Raw genomic sequence first — 15,988 nt, 5'->3', positions numbered from 1 at the left:
ACAAAAAAAAACTTTCTTGCATGCTTTGTTTTCTTGAATGATTTTGGCCATGGAATGAGAATTACCCACCATGATCAACCAATGCTTTTATGATAGGCACATAACAGATACCTGATAAATACTTGCTGAAATTAATCTTTTGTCTTGTATCTGCTTTATTCTTGCCTCCAGCATTTCCCATCAGATGTTAAATATTTTTAATTATTAATAAAAATTAGCATGTGAATGAGGATTCTGTATGTGGCTATGTTTGTAGAGGCAGGTGTACACATCTTCAACATAAGTTCATTTAAAATATGAAATTTCATTGTATTAAGATAAAAATCCAGCTGGTGTTGGGTTTCTTCTTTATCATTTACAACAAAAGTAACCCCACACATTTGCTCTTTACAATTTTTACTTAGATTACCTCATTTAATCAGTGTCCTTTCAGTTGCAAATAACTGGATCTTTAAAATGTAATGTTCACTACAACTTAGTTCCAAGAGGATGAGCAAATATAGAGATCAGATGGTCACAAGATACTCAATAATTATATTGAGGGCAACTACAAACTGGAAAGACGGGGCAAAGTGGTGTAGAATGCTTGCAGACCTCTGACACACATACAGCCTTCTGCTATGCAAATGCTGCATTTCACATTTCTTCAATTACATGGTGTTTTTTTATCTTAGGGTGTGGGAAAACAACTGAGAACAAGCCATTGTCCTTGTCCTTCAGGAATTTACAATCTAAATGGACAGACAAAACACACACATGAGAAGTTAAAAAATTGCTCAAGACTGAACTAACAGATCAAGACATAATCAAAGTCGTGGAATGTAAATAATTCTGACCATGAGAAAAAACTCATAGGTGAGTGATTCCTTTGGGCTGGAGTAACCAGGAAGAGCTTCATAGATTTAGCAGAGTAAAGATGGAATATGAGTTGTATCTTCTGAAAAAAAAAGATACATATACACACACACATACATATATGTATATATTTTAAACTCAAACTACAGAAGAATTAATAAAATTAAAATTCTCCACTCTTGACTTCAACGTTCTCTTTCTGGAAGCAACCACCATTACCATTTTCCTTATGTGTCTTTCCAGTACATTTCACTACTTTTAAATGGATTCTGAATTGATTTTGGTTTTTCAACATCATGCATAATGAAGGGTTAAACTTGGTGTCTAGCCTCATAAAAATAAGACTTACTCAATATAATTTATACAATAGGGACCTCCTGATAAGTCTTGAGGTACCCGAGTGGATTTCCAAGTTGATTGTTGCCACGGCAATCCCTGCTCCATCTGCCTTCAGTTTCTGTCTTGACCCACTTTGGCTTAGATGAATTTCTAGCTGAGGGGACACTAGGCATGCGCCTTTTCTAAGCTTTTTGGGGACTGCATTGGTAGCCAGGTTGCCTTTCCTCCCCTTTCCTCAATCTTACAGATCCTGGAAGGCTTCCTAACTGGAAAAGTTAGGGACCCAAAGTCTGACGCTTTGGAGAGATGGTCTAACTTAGACCTCAATCACATTATCCACTGGATTAATGTGCCCCTCAAAGTATCTAACTCCCTGGGAACAGGTTCTTCTGGAATTCCAGCTAGATCTGCTTCTGTTTTGACTTCTACTCACCCAAAATGGACACTCAAATGCATACCCTGGTTACATATGAGAAAATATTTGTGTGACTCAGGGTGGCTTTTTATAGGCTATTCCATATTAAAATCATTGGCTTGTGTTAGCAGGAAGAAGGACCAAAAATCGTAAACAGCCTTCCAACTTCTCAATGGAACAATCTTTGCCCCAGACCATCCTCCCTGGTGGCTCTAGGAAGTGTAAAGAGAAGTCTTAGGAGGTGGAACAGCTCCACCAATTGGCTTCCTGGATCTCCTTCAGAAGCTATTTTTAGAAGGGTGAGTAGAGCTGCCTCTAAACTGACAATGGGAGACACCCTCCTGGAGGGACACTTCTGAAGGAAGAATTTCTGCTCAGTAGGTTCATTTTAGCATTCGTGCTTGTAGGCAACAGAAGGGAAGAAAGGATCACAATTACTGCTTCTCTTTTAACTTCAAAGCCCTGTGCTATTCATTTTCATATACATATTTTATTTAATTAGCACCCAACTAACTATATTTAAGTAGCTATCATTGCAGGTGAGTTTCAATGGCCAAAGGTTACAAAGTTGGCACACAGCTGCATTCACAAATACAATCTGCCTAACTCCAGGGTTCACTCTCTTCATCACAAACTTTGGATGAGAAAAGCATTTCCAAGTTTGAGGTGCGAGATGGTGGAAATGAAGGGGTTTTTAAAGGATATTTAGAAAACCTGTAAGACTCAGAAGATGGCCAAATCTCTCTCCAGGTCCATCTGAAGGTACTCTCCTCAGGGATGCCTTCACTTCTGAAAAGAAAGAGTATATTTTAAGCACTCTTACTGTTTGAAATGGTCGTTTGGTACTTCCTGCTTACTGATTTGAATTGGTAGTGACGCTTTATCTTGAGTCCCCTGTTAAATCCACGAAGTATGGAGTACATGAGAAGGAGTGCTGGACAGTGAACCAGACAACTCTGTTTTAGTCTTGTCTCTGCCACCAACTACGTGAGACCTAAGTTTCTTTTTAACTTTAGTTCTATGGTGCTCCCTGCCTAACATTGTAGGTGCTTAATAAAGTGCTTGATGTGATTAGTTGGGTTCAGTGTTTCAGCAGGTGACGGGGGTCCGAAAGGCAAAAGCGATAAGGTTACGTAAGTGCGGTTATGACCCCACCAGCTTTGGGCAGTCAGCAGCTTAGCGGCTTGTACTGCAGACGCGTGATGTTGGGGCCTAAGAGCATTGCCTGAACAGTGCAGAAATAAGAAAGGACGATAACTCAGCAGTTAAGGGTCATCGTGCCAGGCACTTATACTTTAGCCTTCACAAGAATCAGTTAGAGCATGCATAAACGGCACCATCTTCAACAAAGGCAGAACTGAGGACTCGGTTAAAGAAAAATACCTGGCATCCCCTTCCCAGGCCCTAATGCTCAGAAAAGATCTCCGCCCAGGGCTTATTTACATCTCGCACCCCGCCCCCGTTTACCACCACGAGGGCCCCGCCCACTTATTCACATATGGGCGCGCCCAGTGTGGGTCTGGTACCCCGGCTTCTGCAGAACCCTCTTCTGCCCCTGGCTTGTCCGGTCCCCGGGGCCTCCCCGGGAATGAGCACTTATCCACTCCCGGCTTGACTATGGAAGGTGGGCGAGGCGGCGGCCCTCGACAGGCCCCACCCAATGGCTCTGGAGAGAGACCGGGAGGGGGACCAGGGCAGAGGTAATGAGGGATGGGTGGCGCTAGAGTAGCAGGTTACGTGCCTTCCCCTCCCCTTCCCAGAGCCTCTCGTGGAAGCGTGCCGGAGACGAAACCAGCCGGAACCGCGGGCGTCCCACCCCACCTCGTCCTCCGCCGCCCCGCCGCCCCGCCGCCCGCCTGACCGCCCGCCAGGCCGCGCCTCGCCTCACGCTCTACGGGGGAGGCGGGACCAATCAGCGAGCGACGTCTCCCTTCCGATTCGAGGCCCCCGACGCGCGGCTCACACCCCGAGCACCCCACGCGCTGATTGGCTGCGACCGCCGCCGGTCCGGCCGGGAGGGCGGGGCGTCCGAAGGGAAAGGAGGTGGGGAGGTAGTGGCCCGCGACTCTCCGAGCCCCGCTCGCGCCACGGCTCTTCTCGGGCGCTCGGCCTCCTTCCTTCCCTCCTCCGCTCGCCCCGTCTTCCGTGCGCGCCGAGCGCTGCGCTCGGCCGGCGTGCCTAGCGCCCTAACGGGCGGCCGGGGGCTCCAATCAGCGGGCGGCAGGGTGCCAGCCCCGGGGCTGCGCCGACGAATCGGCGGGGCTCGCGGCCCGGGGTGGGAGGCGGGTCTACCGCGCGGCCGCGGCGGCGGAGGAGCAGCTCCCAGCCAGCAGCCAGCGAGCGCCGAGCGAGCCGCCCGGAGGTGGGTGCGCCGCGCCGCTGCGGCCGGCGGCGGAGGGCGCAGGGCGGAAGCGGAGGTGGGCCGGCGGGCGCGGCGGGGGAGGGCTCGGCGGTCCCGGCCGCCCGGGGTGGGGGCGAGGCGGGCGCGCGCTTGAGGGGAGGAGGGGCGGCGGCGGGTCGCGCGTCCCCACCCCCTCCTTCCCGCGGGCGGCGGCCGGGCCCGCGCCCCCTCCCCGTAAGCCGGGGCCGCGGGCCGGACTCCGACTGGGGGGCGGGGCGGGGCGGGAGGCCGGGCGGCCGCGAGAGTGTTTTCAGTTCCGCCTCCAATCGCCCATTCCCCTTTCCCCTCCCAGCCCCTCATCCCATTCGGAAGAGGAAGGAACAAAAGGTCCCGGACCCCCGGCTCTGACGGGGCGGGACCCGGAGCCTCGGTCCAGGTAACGCCGCGGCGCCCGGCGGGCCCTCGGGGCTGGGGTGCGGCGGTGTGGGGCCCGGGTCCGCGAGGCTGGCCGCGTCACATGGCCTCGGGGACCGGGGGCTGGGGTGTGGCGAGGTCGGGGCCGCGGGGCGCCGGGCCCTCGGGGTGCGGGATCGCGGGGCGGGGTAGCCGGAGGGACGGGGTCGGCGCCAGGAGCTACCAGCCCGCCCGCGCGCCCGGGGCGGGGGCTGGCTGTGGCCCGTCCCCTCCGCCGAGAACACACACTATAGTTTGTGGTTCTGATTTTCAAAGCCAGAGGGACAGAGCTCTGGTTTCGGGAGTCTTTGGGAAGCCGAGTTAGGAGCGTGAGATACTTTGCTTCCACTTTTTTTTTTTTTTTGGTGCTGTAACCTTTGTTAACCATTCTGGTCTTGGGGTTCAGAATCGCTTGTGTGTACTCTCATACAAACACGCACACGTCTCATACTCTGTGCAGATCCTTCTCTACTCACTTGTGAAAGTTGCCCTGTGAGCGCAGCCTATTAGTTTTTATCACACGCCTTTAGAGAGCACGCTAATTGATTTCATGTATTTCAAACTTGGTTTTCAGATCTGCAACTTCAATTGTTTTGTTCTCTCCTGAGGGATACTGCTCTTGGGCTGGGTTAGGTACTTTTGTCTCTTACTTATTTAACCCTTTTGTGGTTGTGGTTTCCTTTTGATCCTGAACAAAAGAAGAACATTACTTAGGTCGGTTTTGTTATTCCTTCCTCTTGACCCTTTAAAAGCTGAATACTACCAGTTTGTTGTCAACTAAATCTTTAAAAAGCGTTTCCAGGTAAGACGAATTTGGAAATAGTATTTTCTCTGTAAGTCATGTCTTGTTTGTTAAGAGTTTGGAGTATCCTAGATTTTGGTGTTTTAAACTTACAGAACGACGCAGGTGAAGTAAGTGATCACACAAACTTACTTGGATTAATTACATCTTTTCAAAAATGGTCCCTGAAATTTGATTTATTTCCAGAATTCTGAATTTCTTTTAAATAATAGTTCCTTTTCATTTTCTCTCTTCTGATTTCATATGAATTGAACCTTCACTGATTGTAAGCTGTTTTCCTTGAGACTAAGAAGATAATAAATTTTCGGTTACTCTGAAAATACAGTAGCTTTTGTTCTAGTTTTGACCCGTTTAAAATAGAAAAATTTTCCTTACACAGATGTGTAAGGCAAATAGTTACATGAAATTTGAGTTTAAATGTGAATGAATAAATAAGTGAAGCAAATATATACAGAGATGGAAGAAATAATGTAAAATGGATTTCATAAATGTATCATGATTTGAGAATTCTTTTTTCATTTGCCTTAAAAAAAAGCCGTATAGGATATTGATAGAATTTTATCCACCAAAAGGTCATTTAGCAAACATATTAAAATCAGAAAGTAACACTGATTTATTTTTTAAATTCCTAAGTCTTTTTTTTTTTTCCACCATAAAATTAGTTGTGGTAGTAAATAAGAATAGTTCAAGTCTGTGGGCATTTCTAGGGTGAGTATCCACTTATACTCTTAATGTTAAAATTAATTGAGTTTAAAATAGTTCTTTGGCCTGTATAATAATGTAATGATTGGAAACATCCATTTCTGTGTTTGTTTTAGTAAGAAATTGCTGTTAGAACTTAATTTTTGTACTTTGTAGCTGTACCTTCTAAAGTGATTTCACATTGTAGGTGTTCAACAAAAGTTTAGTTTTTCAAGGTTGTTACCTGGACCGAGCCGTAAGTGTTCAAATCGCTGCACAATCTGTAAGGTTCATGAAATAATAGTCTTGTAAGAAACTGTGCAGAGTAATTTCCTGTTGTTTGTGGTTGTCAGGCTTGGTATGTGTTTTAACTCTTAAGTTGGAATTTGGGGATAGCTTTGTATGTTTCAGCAGAAAATCTCTTACTCAGGAACAAAGGTGGTTTCTACTTCAAGATGACAAAAGTCCTCTTTTCAATTTCCTATTATAAATATTGCAAATATGTTGCTATAATCTTGTTACTTCACGTTGTGGAAAATATGTGAGTGAAAAACAGTTTACTTAACCTGCTGATCAAAGACCTATTGAATTTTTACGTTTTGCAGATATTTTCAGTTTTGACTTTCATAAAGGTCTGAAAGCGCTCCATATTCTTACTTGGTTTTGATTCTGTTGTTTTTGTACTTGAGGACTTCTAAGGCCTCGTTTTGTAGCAGCTTTTTCATACAGGTGTTTTTGTAATGCATATAAAAGCTGTATTTAGTGCAGTCTGGCAGATGGAGGCTTATTCATATTCTTGGGACAAGAGTCATTTTTAGAGGATGGAGAGGGGCATGTCTTTTGATGGGAGCAGAGGAACCATTTTTAAGCTCTTAGTTTCTGTAAGAGAGAAGATGTTTTCCACTAAGTATTGCAAAGGCATGTTAGAAAATGTGAAATACAGAGGTTTCAAAACTAGTTCAGGAGAGGTTACACATTTATGCAATAAATAATTTATATTTGTTGAACAAGCAGCATTTATTCATTTAACCAGCAGTAAAATAGCATTTTGCTATGTGTCAGGCTCTGGACTAGGCAGTAAAGTAACAGGGAATAAATATATCCCAGACCTTTAATGGCATTAGAAAAGTAGGAAGTCTTCATATCTCCTTGCCCTGTCCTCCAGTGTTTAGAGTAAGAAAGTCATGTTAGTGTGCAAATTGAGGGGGATTGTAATACATGACTGAGCTAGTTTCTAAAGTATGCTTACATTGCTTTCTTTTGAATGTAGAGGTCAGCATTAGGGAAGGTGTCGAGTGTTAACCCATATTGTCACTGGGCAGAGTTAGTGTATGTGAAGATGGAGATACTTGTCACCATATTTGCATAATCTGTACAAACTGAAGATATAGCCAGTCTTTCAGACACATTAGTTGCTGAGCAGATGAACTCTTGCCGATCTAAGCCTAATTTGGCCGCTGTTTGATTATCCATTGCCTTTTAGTTATAGAAACTGGTTAGGGAAGGAAAGCAAACCTGAATCAGTCAGGTTCCAATGAACGAATCAGAAATAAAGTGTAAATACAATTAGCTAAAGCGAGAATAAGGATTGGGTTGCACTCTTGTGTAGTGGAAAGGCCATGGGCTTTGGAATCAGAGAGACCTAGGCTTACAGTCAGTTCCTCAGTTAATGTGTTGGGCAAATTACTCCTGAGCCTTGGTTTTCTGAATGAAAATGGAGGTAATAACACCTACCTCTTAAGATTATTACAAAGATTAAATCATCATTGATCGTGATTAAAGTACTTAGAGCAGAGCCTCAGACCTGAGGGTCTTCTCACATGATCTCTTTTGTTCTCCTCTGGTTGTAGCTTTCAGTTGTTTTCTTTCTAAACCAGATGATTTTCCAACTCTTTTATCCTTGACCTATTATAAAATGAGTTTGAGGAACAGACACTAGCGAAAAGGCCTAAGGTAACCAGATTGTCCAAATCCTTACATCTTACAGCTGTAGTCATCGGAGAGCCCTTGCCACCCTTAGTTAGAGCATGTTCACGTTTATTTCAAATGTTTCTAATGAGCAAAGTTTTCTGGCTTTTAAACTCACAGTAGATTAGAGACAAGTAGATTGTGGGTAATGTGGGAGGTTTGGGGGAGTCTAGCCGGGGGTGGGGGAGGAGGATGGGGAACTGTTAAGTCTGTCTATTGTAAGGAAAAACACATAACAGCCTGGTGAGGATAATGGAGATAACACGAAAACGAATACTCAGAGCCTAACCAGCATGTCTGGGACCATTAAGTGCAGGACCAGACCTGAAAGCGTAGTAATGAATGTTCATCAATTAGCTTAAATCATATTTGGGAAAAATTTTTAAAGGGCACAATAATCTACATAATATAACTTAGATTGTTATTCAGGATAATTAACAAATGTTCTTAAAGGGGTAGAACATGGTTCTATAGGTAGTGACTTATTTCCTGAAAGTTGCCTACTCTGACCAGGGTGTTTTTCATTTGTTTCGCCATTCAGAGTGCTGTGATTCCAGACTGAAAAGCCTTTCATGCTAGGCCGGTAATAAAGAAAGCTGATCTAAGTGGTGTAGTACCCCATGCCACACCTTTTCTTCAGAATAAGTCCTTCTTTTTGTCAGTCTGCAAGAGTGTCATGTAAAACTTTTCACTCAGGCTTTAGGTGTGCTAGGAGTTTCTAGGACTGAACAAGTGTGAATAGTTGGCTAGTCTGTTGAGGGCTTCCTGCCTCTTATATGTGACTTCTGTCCAGTATTAAGCTTGATAGTTTTTTTTGGATGCTTCGCCTTCCTATCTGAGGGTTAGTTTCTAAACCATCTACTCCATCAAATATTAGTTGGTGACCTTGTAATTTGTAGGTAGCCTTAGCTTTTTTTTTTTAAAAGGACTTTTTTTTTTAACCAGTAGTACAAAAGTGGTCTAGTCTTTTTTGTTTAGTAATACACAGTTTAGGCATACTGCTTATGTCTGATGAATTTTGATCATTTCTCCAGATTGGTATAATTGAGATGTGTTCAGCTAGGACGTATTTCAATGCTGATTATAGATAAGTATGTCAAGGATAGCTCTGAGCTTCAGTTTCAGTACTTTCACATAGAGAATGTAAATTTGCCAGGCAGATGGATTTGGACACTGCCTCTGTTTTGGCTAAATAGCCAGAAATAATTTTGGCTTGTATGTATGTAAGGTAATTGTGATTTACATACTTGTCTTACATTCCAGAGTATATGGGTTCCTCTTAGATGTAAGTGAGCCACACTGTTAGGACAGGTGCCCTGTTACTTCGATCTATCTTAACGTTTGTGCTCTTCGGAAAACAGAAATCTGAAAGTGATTAATTCTCATTAAAATTTGTCATCAATAGTTCCAGGTAGTTCTGTCATTTTTCAAAATACTGGGATTACTTTGGCCTCAAGATTAGAGCAGTGGAAAGTAAGTGTACACAGACTTTAGTTTTGATCTCTTCAGTACACATGCTCAATTTGCATCTGAAAAACCTGCATTTCCTTCATCTAGAGTGTCCTACCCTGACCTCCCTTCTCTTTTAGAGGGGAGGGCATAATTTCAGGTTTAATGTATTCAGTTAGTAAGGAAGAATAACTGGGTTCATTATGTTGAGCCTTTCAATTCAAAGACTCTGAGGAAACAGCATAGTAAATGTGTAATCTTGTAATTTGCCTGTTTAAGATAAAATACGTTTGCATATGCTGCTTCAGCTTTTTCCAAAAATTGTATAAAGAGATAATGGTTAAGGGCTTGTAAATATTAAGGAAATGGTCCGTCTTAATCACATCCTTCATTACAAAATGTGGGGTGGTAAATCTGGTTTTCAAAGTTCACAGAATAAACTCCTGATAAATGGTGCAACGGAACCTGGGCGGGCCCATGGGCTTTCTCCCTTGATTTGAATGAACTATGGAAACTTTTTTGTTGACTGGAGATGCTCTGTCTGTGGCAGTGAATGCAAATTTTCCACGTTAAGACCAACCTTTTACTTTATAGATAGGAGGTTAGGCTGTAGTTCATGTAGGCTGGTCAGTTAAACTTTTCTTTATACAATGTTTTAGGTATAGGGAGGGTCCTGCTTTGGCCTGAGGTTTGTGCATTGTCCATTTCTGCTTTAAACCAGTTATCAAATCTAAAGCACATAACAGCAACCAGAAAGAAGGCTCTTCAAATAATAACAGCAGCACCATTATGCAGAATCTCAAAATGTAAGAAAAGTGGCAGTTGCCTGCTTAGTTTTCCTCTCACCCTTACCCCCAGGAAGCATTTGAAGCTCTACTGAGGAATAATAGATCGTAGAGAAAAATCTTTGCTTGTAGACCTACGCTGTTCGGTATAGTAGACACTAGCCACATGTGGCTGTTTTGCACTTGAAATATGGCTACTGTGACTGAGGAAATGATTGTTAAATTTAATTTAAATAAATTTTAATCTAGCAGAAAGCTCTATTGGGCAAAGCTGCTGTAGATTTTACTTTAATTGTACTTTTACACTCTGACGACTATACCCATTTGATGTGAGTGTAAGTTGTTGTTTAGCAGAAGGTCAGTACAAACTCTGGGAATTTGAAGAGAAATTGGAGTACTGAATATTTGCTGATTTGAATCTGGGCTTGTTTAGTCTCTTAATAGTTGGATGCTTTTTTATAATCTGGAGATGATAAACTAGTGTGTAATTTTATGTTTACAAGCTGAATATAGACCTATAGATTTCACACAGTGCATTAAAGGTGAAAAGAATGTAACTCAAATAAAGAACAGATAGACTCTTTACACAGCAGTCCCCATAGGATGTGGACTTGCACTACACTAATGACCTGCTTTTAGGGTTAAATTCAAGCTCTGACATTAGGTTTTAACAGTCCATAAAACTGAATACATGAATGTTTTTTATTTGCTTTTGTTTAAAAGCACCCATCACTCTCCATGGGGCCAACTTTGGTTTCCAGTTGGCAGTGTCTGGCTTACTAGTGTACAACTATGGGGAAAAAAAAAAAGCATAGTTACAGTGAGAATTGAGAAATCTGTGATTTTTTTTTTAATAGACTAGTTTTTATTTTTTAATGCTTTCTGTTATCTTGGTTTCTTTGACTAAAACAGTTGTAAAAATCCAGGTCCTTAGTAATCTTGCTTTTTTCCCTACCTTGGGTGATGCGTGTATGAACACAAATTGGCAAAGATCTGATGGTGGTTGTATATACTATTTCAGCAAGAATTTGGGTGTTCTTTAAGGGGCAGCACCGTCACATTTCAAGTATTTTATGTTGAAATGTCTAAGTTGATTTTCTTTTGAAATAAATATATAGGTATTTGGGGAATATTTTGTATTTGCAGTTTGAAGACATTTGAAATCTACATTTGCTTTCTGTATTTAATGACTTTTCTTTGTTCCAGACTTGAACTTCATGAAGTGTCTTTTACTGCTCTTTTTCATATCCCCCTTCCCACTGCCCTTGTAGAAGTCATCACTGATTTCAGAATTGCCAAGTTTAGCAATCTCTTCTCAATTATCCTACTGGTTTCTTCAGTGTTTGCCATCATTGACTGTACTCTCTTTGTCTAGATTTCTTAAGATCACACAAACAAGCATAGACTAGGCTCATTCCATCTGCTACAAATGTTGGATAAAATGTTAAGTTTTTTTTCTCTTATGTGTATAGCTGGTATAGAGGGGGAGAGAGAGAGAAAAGTCTCCAGGTAACAGAAACTTAGAAAATCAGTGGCAAGGAAAAGCTGTGCAAAAGGAGATAAAACTGGGAACAGTATGCTAACACACACACACACAAAACACGCGCACGCATGTGTGCGCGTCTCTATGGAAGAACTAGAAAAACACTAGTCTTTGTAGATGGACTTAGAATCACGTGAAGGCCAAGCTGGGTAAAATAAAAAGCAGACACTAGCTGGATGTAGAAGGGTGGATTTTTTAAAAAATAAGTAATATATTATTCACCAAAAGATAAAAAAGGATATGGAGTGAAAAGTCTCTTTGCCAGCCTGTCCCTTGCCACCCAGTTGCCTTTCCAAAGGCAAGTAGCTTAACTAGGTTTTCTTGTATTGTTCCGGAGATTTTATGCATAATAGGAGCAACTTTGTGCATATGTTGCCTCTTAGTACACATGGTCCTATATTTTGCTTAATAATGCGTCTCGTGGGTTAGTCCGTGCTAGTGCTTACTGAGTGCTTTTTTACTTTTTTGGTTGCACAGTATTCTTTTGTATGAGTGTCTATAATATATTTCATCAGTCTATTGATGGACACAGTTATTTCCAGTCTTGCGGTATTAAGAACAGTGCTACAACAAATAATATTGTTTATACATCATTATCCACATAGATAGGATAGATTTCTGGAAGCAGGTCAGAAATACCTACATTTGTGTGTTTATTTTAGGGAATGTACTTTATTCATTTTTTGAAGGTAGTAAGTGCATATGGTGCGAAATTCAAAAGGAGCAAAATAGTAAATAATGAAAATAATCCTCCCTCAGATCTCTTACCTCCTCATACCCAGTTCCACTATCTGAAAGTGTAACCACTGTTACTCGGCTCTTGTGTGTCTTTCTGGAGCTGCTCTGTTCAGTAGGTAGCCACTAGCCACATGGGGCCCTTGAACTCTTGAAATGTAGCAAGCCAAACTGAGATGGGCTGCAAGTGTAAAATACACACTAGATTTATAACACCTAATTAAGAAAATAGAGTGTAAAATAGTTCCATCTTTCGTGTTGGTTATACCTTGCATATAGTATTTTAGGTTTAGTGGGGTAAATTTATTAAATTATTAAACTGAGTACTTTTAACTATTTTTACTGTATTTTTTTTTAACATAGCTAGTAGAAAATGTACAGTTACCTGTGTGGTTTGCATCCTATCTCTGTTGGACGGCACTGGCCTAAAGAAATTCTATACGTATATAAACATGTCTGAATATATGAGAATTCCTCTTATCAGGTAGAGTTTTTTTCCTTTGCATTATAATCTTTAGGGTCAGAAATCTCAGTGTTGGTTCAAAGGTGCCAGGCAGTTCTTTATTGTCACATTCACTCTCAGCCATTTAGCATGATCATAGTGAGTCTTATCAGTGAAAGTCATGCCTCCATTGACTGTTAAGATGTTTGTCCACTTTGGAGAGAAGCCTGGTATTATTCTTGTTACGTGTTTTTGAACCTGCGCCAGTCTGCACCCATTGCCGACACCTGCTACACAGCAGTTGTCCTGGGATCCCCGTCACTCTCATCTTATGGGGTTCCTTACCCTTTCTCCTTTGTTTGAGCCCCTGTTCTTTTCTCTCCCTTCTTTTGATGAAACATATCCTTCAAGGCTTTCCTTGAGACAGAATGTGTTGGGTAAATATCTGGAGATGTCATATGTCTGAAATTACCTTTATCTGATCCTGGGTGGATAATAGAATTCTAGGTTGAAAATAAATGTTTTGCAGAATTATGAGGGCATTGCTCTATTGACTTCACTTAGTGTTACTGTGGAGAAAACCGAATCTATTCTGATTCTTTTCTAAATGACCTTTTTAAAGATTCATCTTTGGAGACTTTTGGCAATTCCTTTGGCCTGAGCATTCTGAAGTTTCCTAGCCAGCAGCCTTGATGCTGATGTGTTTCATCCATTGTCCTAGGGTCTTGATGAGCCTTTTTAATCTGGAAAATTCCATCTTTCAGTTCAGGGGATATTCCTTGAATCCTTTGATTGTCAATTCCCCTATCTCCCCCCAGCCCTGCCTCCATTGTCATCTCTGATGTCCTGTTTGGACATTAGACCTCCTGAACTGGTCCTCCAATTTTCTTCATTTTTCTCCACCATTTTCCATCTTTCTTTTTGTTCTACTTTCTGGGAAATTTCCACTACTTTATCTTCCAACCCTTCCATTGCTCCCTGCTCCCCTCCCCCCATCTCTGCTATCTAGAGCTGTCAAGCTGTCCAGGAGCTCTTCCTTTATTCTTTGAATGTTCCCTTTGTACATGTTTCATTTGTAAAGCTGCTGCTCTTGCTTCAGGGTTGCTATGCCTTCTCTTATTTCGCTAGATACAATGATGATTTTGACAATGTTTTCTTTCTCTGTATAGTCTCAAACTTCTTGAAGTTGCATTTTTCTGTTTTTGTTTGTACTTTTCCTTGGATAATCTAAGTAGTCTCTGATTAAGAAGGTAGGGGTCGAAAAAGCTGATTGGAAACTAAGCATGTGGGTGAGGCTTGTCTCCTTTCAGTTTCATTGTAGAGTGATCTGAGTGGGCTGTTTGTTGGTAAACTCTCAATATTAGTATCTGTATGTCTGTCCTCCTGGGTTGGTCAGGTACCCCAGAGAGGAGTCTTGATCTGACTAGTATTTTGGGAGTCAGAGCTTGGTAGAGGAAGGGGTTGGGGAGTGTCTGCATTTAGCATGCTCATGCTCATTTACACCCTCTCTGCTCCTGGTGGTACCCAGGCCATCTCCTTGTCCATCCAGGTAGACGGTTTTACTCTGCCAAGAATAAACATTTAGAGAGAGGGGAGCAGTTACCCAGTGGCATAGAGTGGTGGAGCGGATCTAATTGCTAATTGCTTCTCAAATATCTCTCACCCAGTGCTGCCTGTTTTATCTCCTTCTTCCTGACCCTCAGTTCCTGCTACGACTGGTGCTTGTCTGTTACTTAACCTTTTGAGGATTCTGCTGTGTAAATTAGGATGTTTCCCCATAGCTAGCCTAGAGTTAGTGGTAGTCTCTGATCTGTTCATAGTTATAATTCATCCATCCATTTTCCAGTTACCATTTAAAAAACATTTTTTTTTGTGGGGGGAGGTAATTAGGTTTACTTATTTACTTTTTGGAGGAGGTGCTGGGGATTGAACCCAGGACTTTGTTCATGGGAAGCATGCGCACTACCACTTGAGCTATACCCTTCTCTCATTTTCCAGTTATCAAAATTTTGCTTGTTTTCTCCATGCTCTTCTCCCTGTCTTCATGAGATTGTCTTTTTTTTTTTTCTTTCTGTCTTTACCTGCAACCCACTGATTAAAGTTTTCCTTTTTTTTTTAAAAAAAAAAAAGATAAGGCCCTGAAAGGATTGGAATAGACTGGATAGCTCCAAATCAGTGGGAATGAGGGAGGGGGTGGCAATGAAGAATATTTGATCATTCCAATAGAGGGCAGGAAAGGAGAAAAAAAGAAGCAAAGAAATTGCATAGGAATTAGAAAACAAAAATAAAATGATTAAAAAATAAGCTTAAATATCTCCATGAACCCAATACGTAATTTTAGATTAAGCTTGCTGGTTAGAGGAGAATGAAAACTTAAAAAAAGACAAAAAACCTACCAAGTGCTTTTTTAGTAGATACACCTGAAACTGTGATAGTTTTAAAGTAAAAGGAATGCAAAATGATATACGAGGCATAATCTATGTCTTAGTCTATTTGGGCTATTGTAACAGAATTTCATAGACTGGGTGACTTACAAACAAGAGAAATTTATTTCTCACAGTTCTGGAGGCTGGGAACTCCAAGTTCAAGGTGCCAGCAGATGTGGTGTCTGGTGAGGGTTCACTTCCTATTTCATGGACAGCTGACTTTTTGCTGTAACCTCATATGGCAGAAGGGGGCAGGGGAATTCCCTGGGGTGTCTTTTATAAGGGCATTAATCCAAATCATGAGGGCTCACTCTCATGATTTAATCCCTTCCTAAAATCCCCACTTCCAGATACTATCACATTGGAAATTAGGTTTCAACATAAGAACTTGGGTGCAGGGCTGGGTGGGTGCGGTGGGGACAGTCTATAGCAATTTATAGGGTAACATTGCCAGAATTACAAGGATAAATCAGCAAATGGATAATAATCATAGTAGGAGATTTTAACATATCTCACAGTAATTTAAGAAAATATAGATTAAACTATAAGGTTATATAGGGTTGGAAAGTTGCAGTTAGCAAGCAGGCAACAATTACAGAACAATTACAGTCTTTTTAAGTACCCATGGAATTTTACAAAGCTTGGTTATGTACTAAACCTCAAAGCAAGTGTTGACAAATTCCTAAGAATTTGTGCCTTGGACCCCAGTGCAGTTAAGTTAGAAATGTAACAGGAGGATAGCAACAACTCCCAG

At 41.8% G+C, this 15,988-nt stretch overlaps 1 protein-coding gene and 1 long non-coding RNA gene across 9 annotated transcripts in view; one reads left to right on the top strand and one right to left on the bottom strand.

Annotated features, from left to right (window-relative positions):
- Window positions 1-131: 131 nt before the first annotated feature.
- LOC116286064 (uncharacterized) lies at window positions 132-3,607 on the bottom strand. 3 transcript variants are annotated; one of them, XR_012065786.1, is made up of 4 exons: window positions 3,498-3,607; window positions 2,324-2,398; window positions 837-937; window positions 132-731 (listed from the first exon to the last, which is right to left on the bottom strand). It is a non-coding gene; the product is annotated as an uncharacterized lncRNA (long non-coding RNA). The 3 variants fall into 3 exon arrangements; XR_012065788.1 differs by having other exon boundaries at window positions 2,324-2,395; window positions 3,498-3,534; XR_012065787.1 differs by lacking the exon at window positions 3,498-3,607 and adding an exon at window positions 3,136-3,460.
- SMAD2 (SMAD family member 2) overlaps window positions 3,291-15,988 on the top strand; it is a 72,761-nt gene continuing 60,063 nt past the window's right edge. For 2 of the 6 annotated variants that reach the window (XM_072952315.1, XM_072952310.1), the window contains exons 1-2: window positions 3,837-3,971; window positions 4,303-4,386. The gene's annotated coding sequence lies outside the window, so the exon portion shown is untranslated. Of the gene's footprint in view, window positions 3,310-3,834; window positions 4,027-4,302; window positions 4,387-15,988 lie in introns of those variants that run through there. The other 4 variants (XM_072952311.1, XM_072952314.1, XM_072952312.1 and 1 more) reach the window with 4 other exon arrangements.

Source organism: Vicugna pacos, chromosome 30 (genome assembly GCF_048564905.1).
Source record: "Vicugna pacos chromosome 30, VicPac4, whole genome shotgun sequence".
Lineage (NCBI taxonomy): Eukaryota > Metazoa > Chordata > Mammalia > Artiodactyla > Camelidae > Vicugna > Vicugna pacos.
The sequence above is the reverse complement of the archived record's forward strand: the minus strand, read 5'-3'. Positions and strand labels throughout refer to the sequence as shown.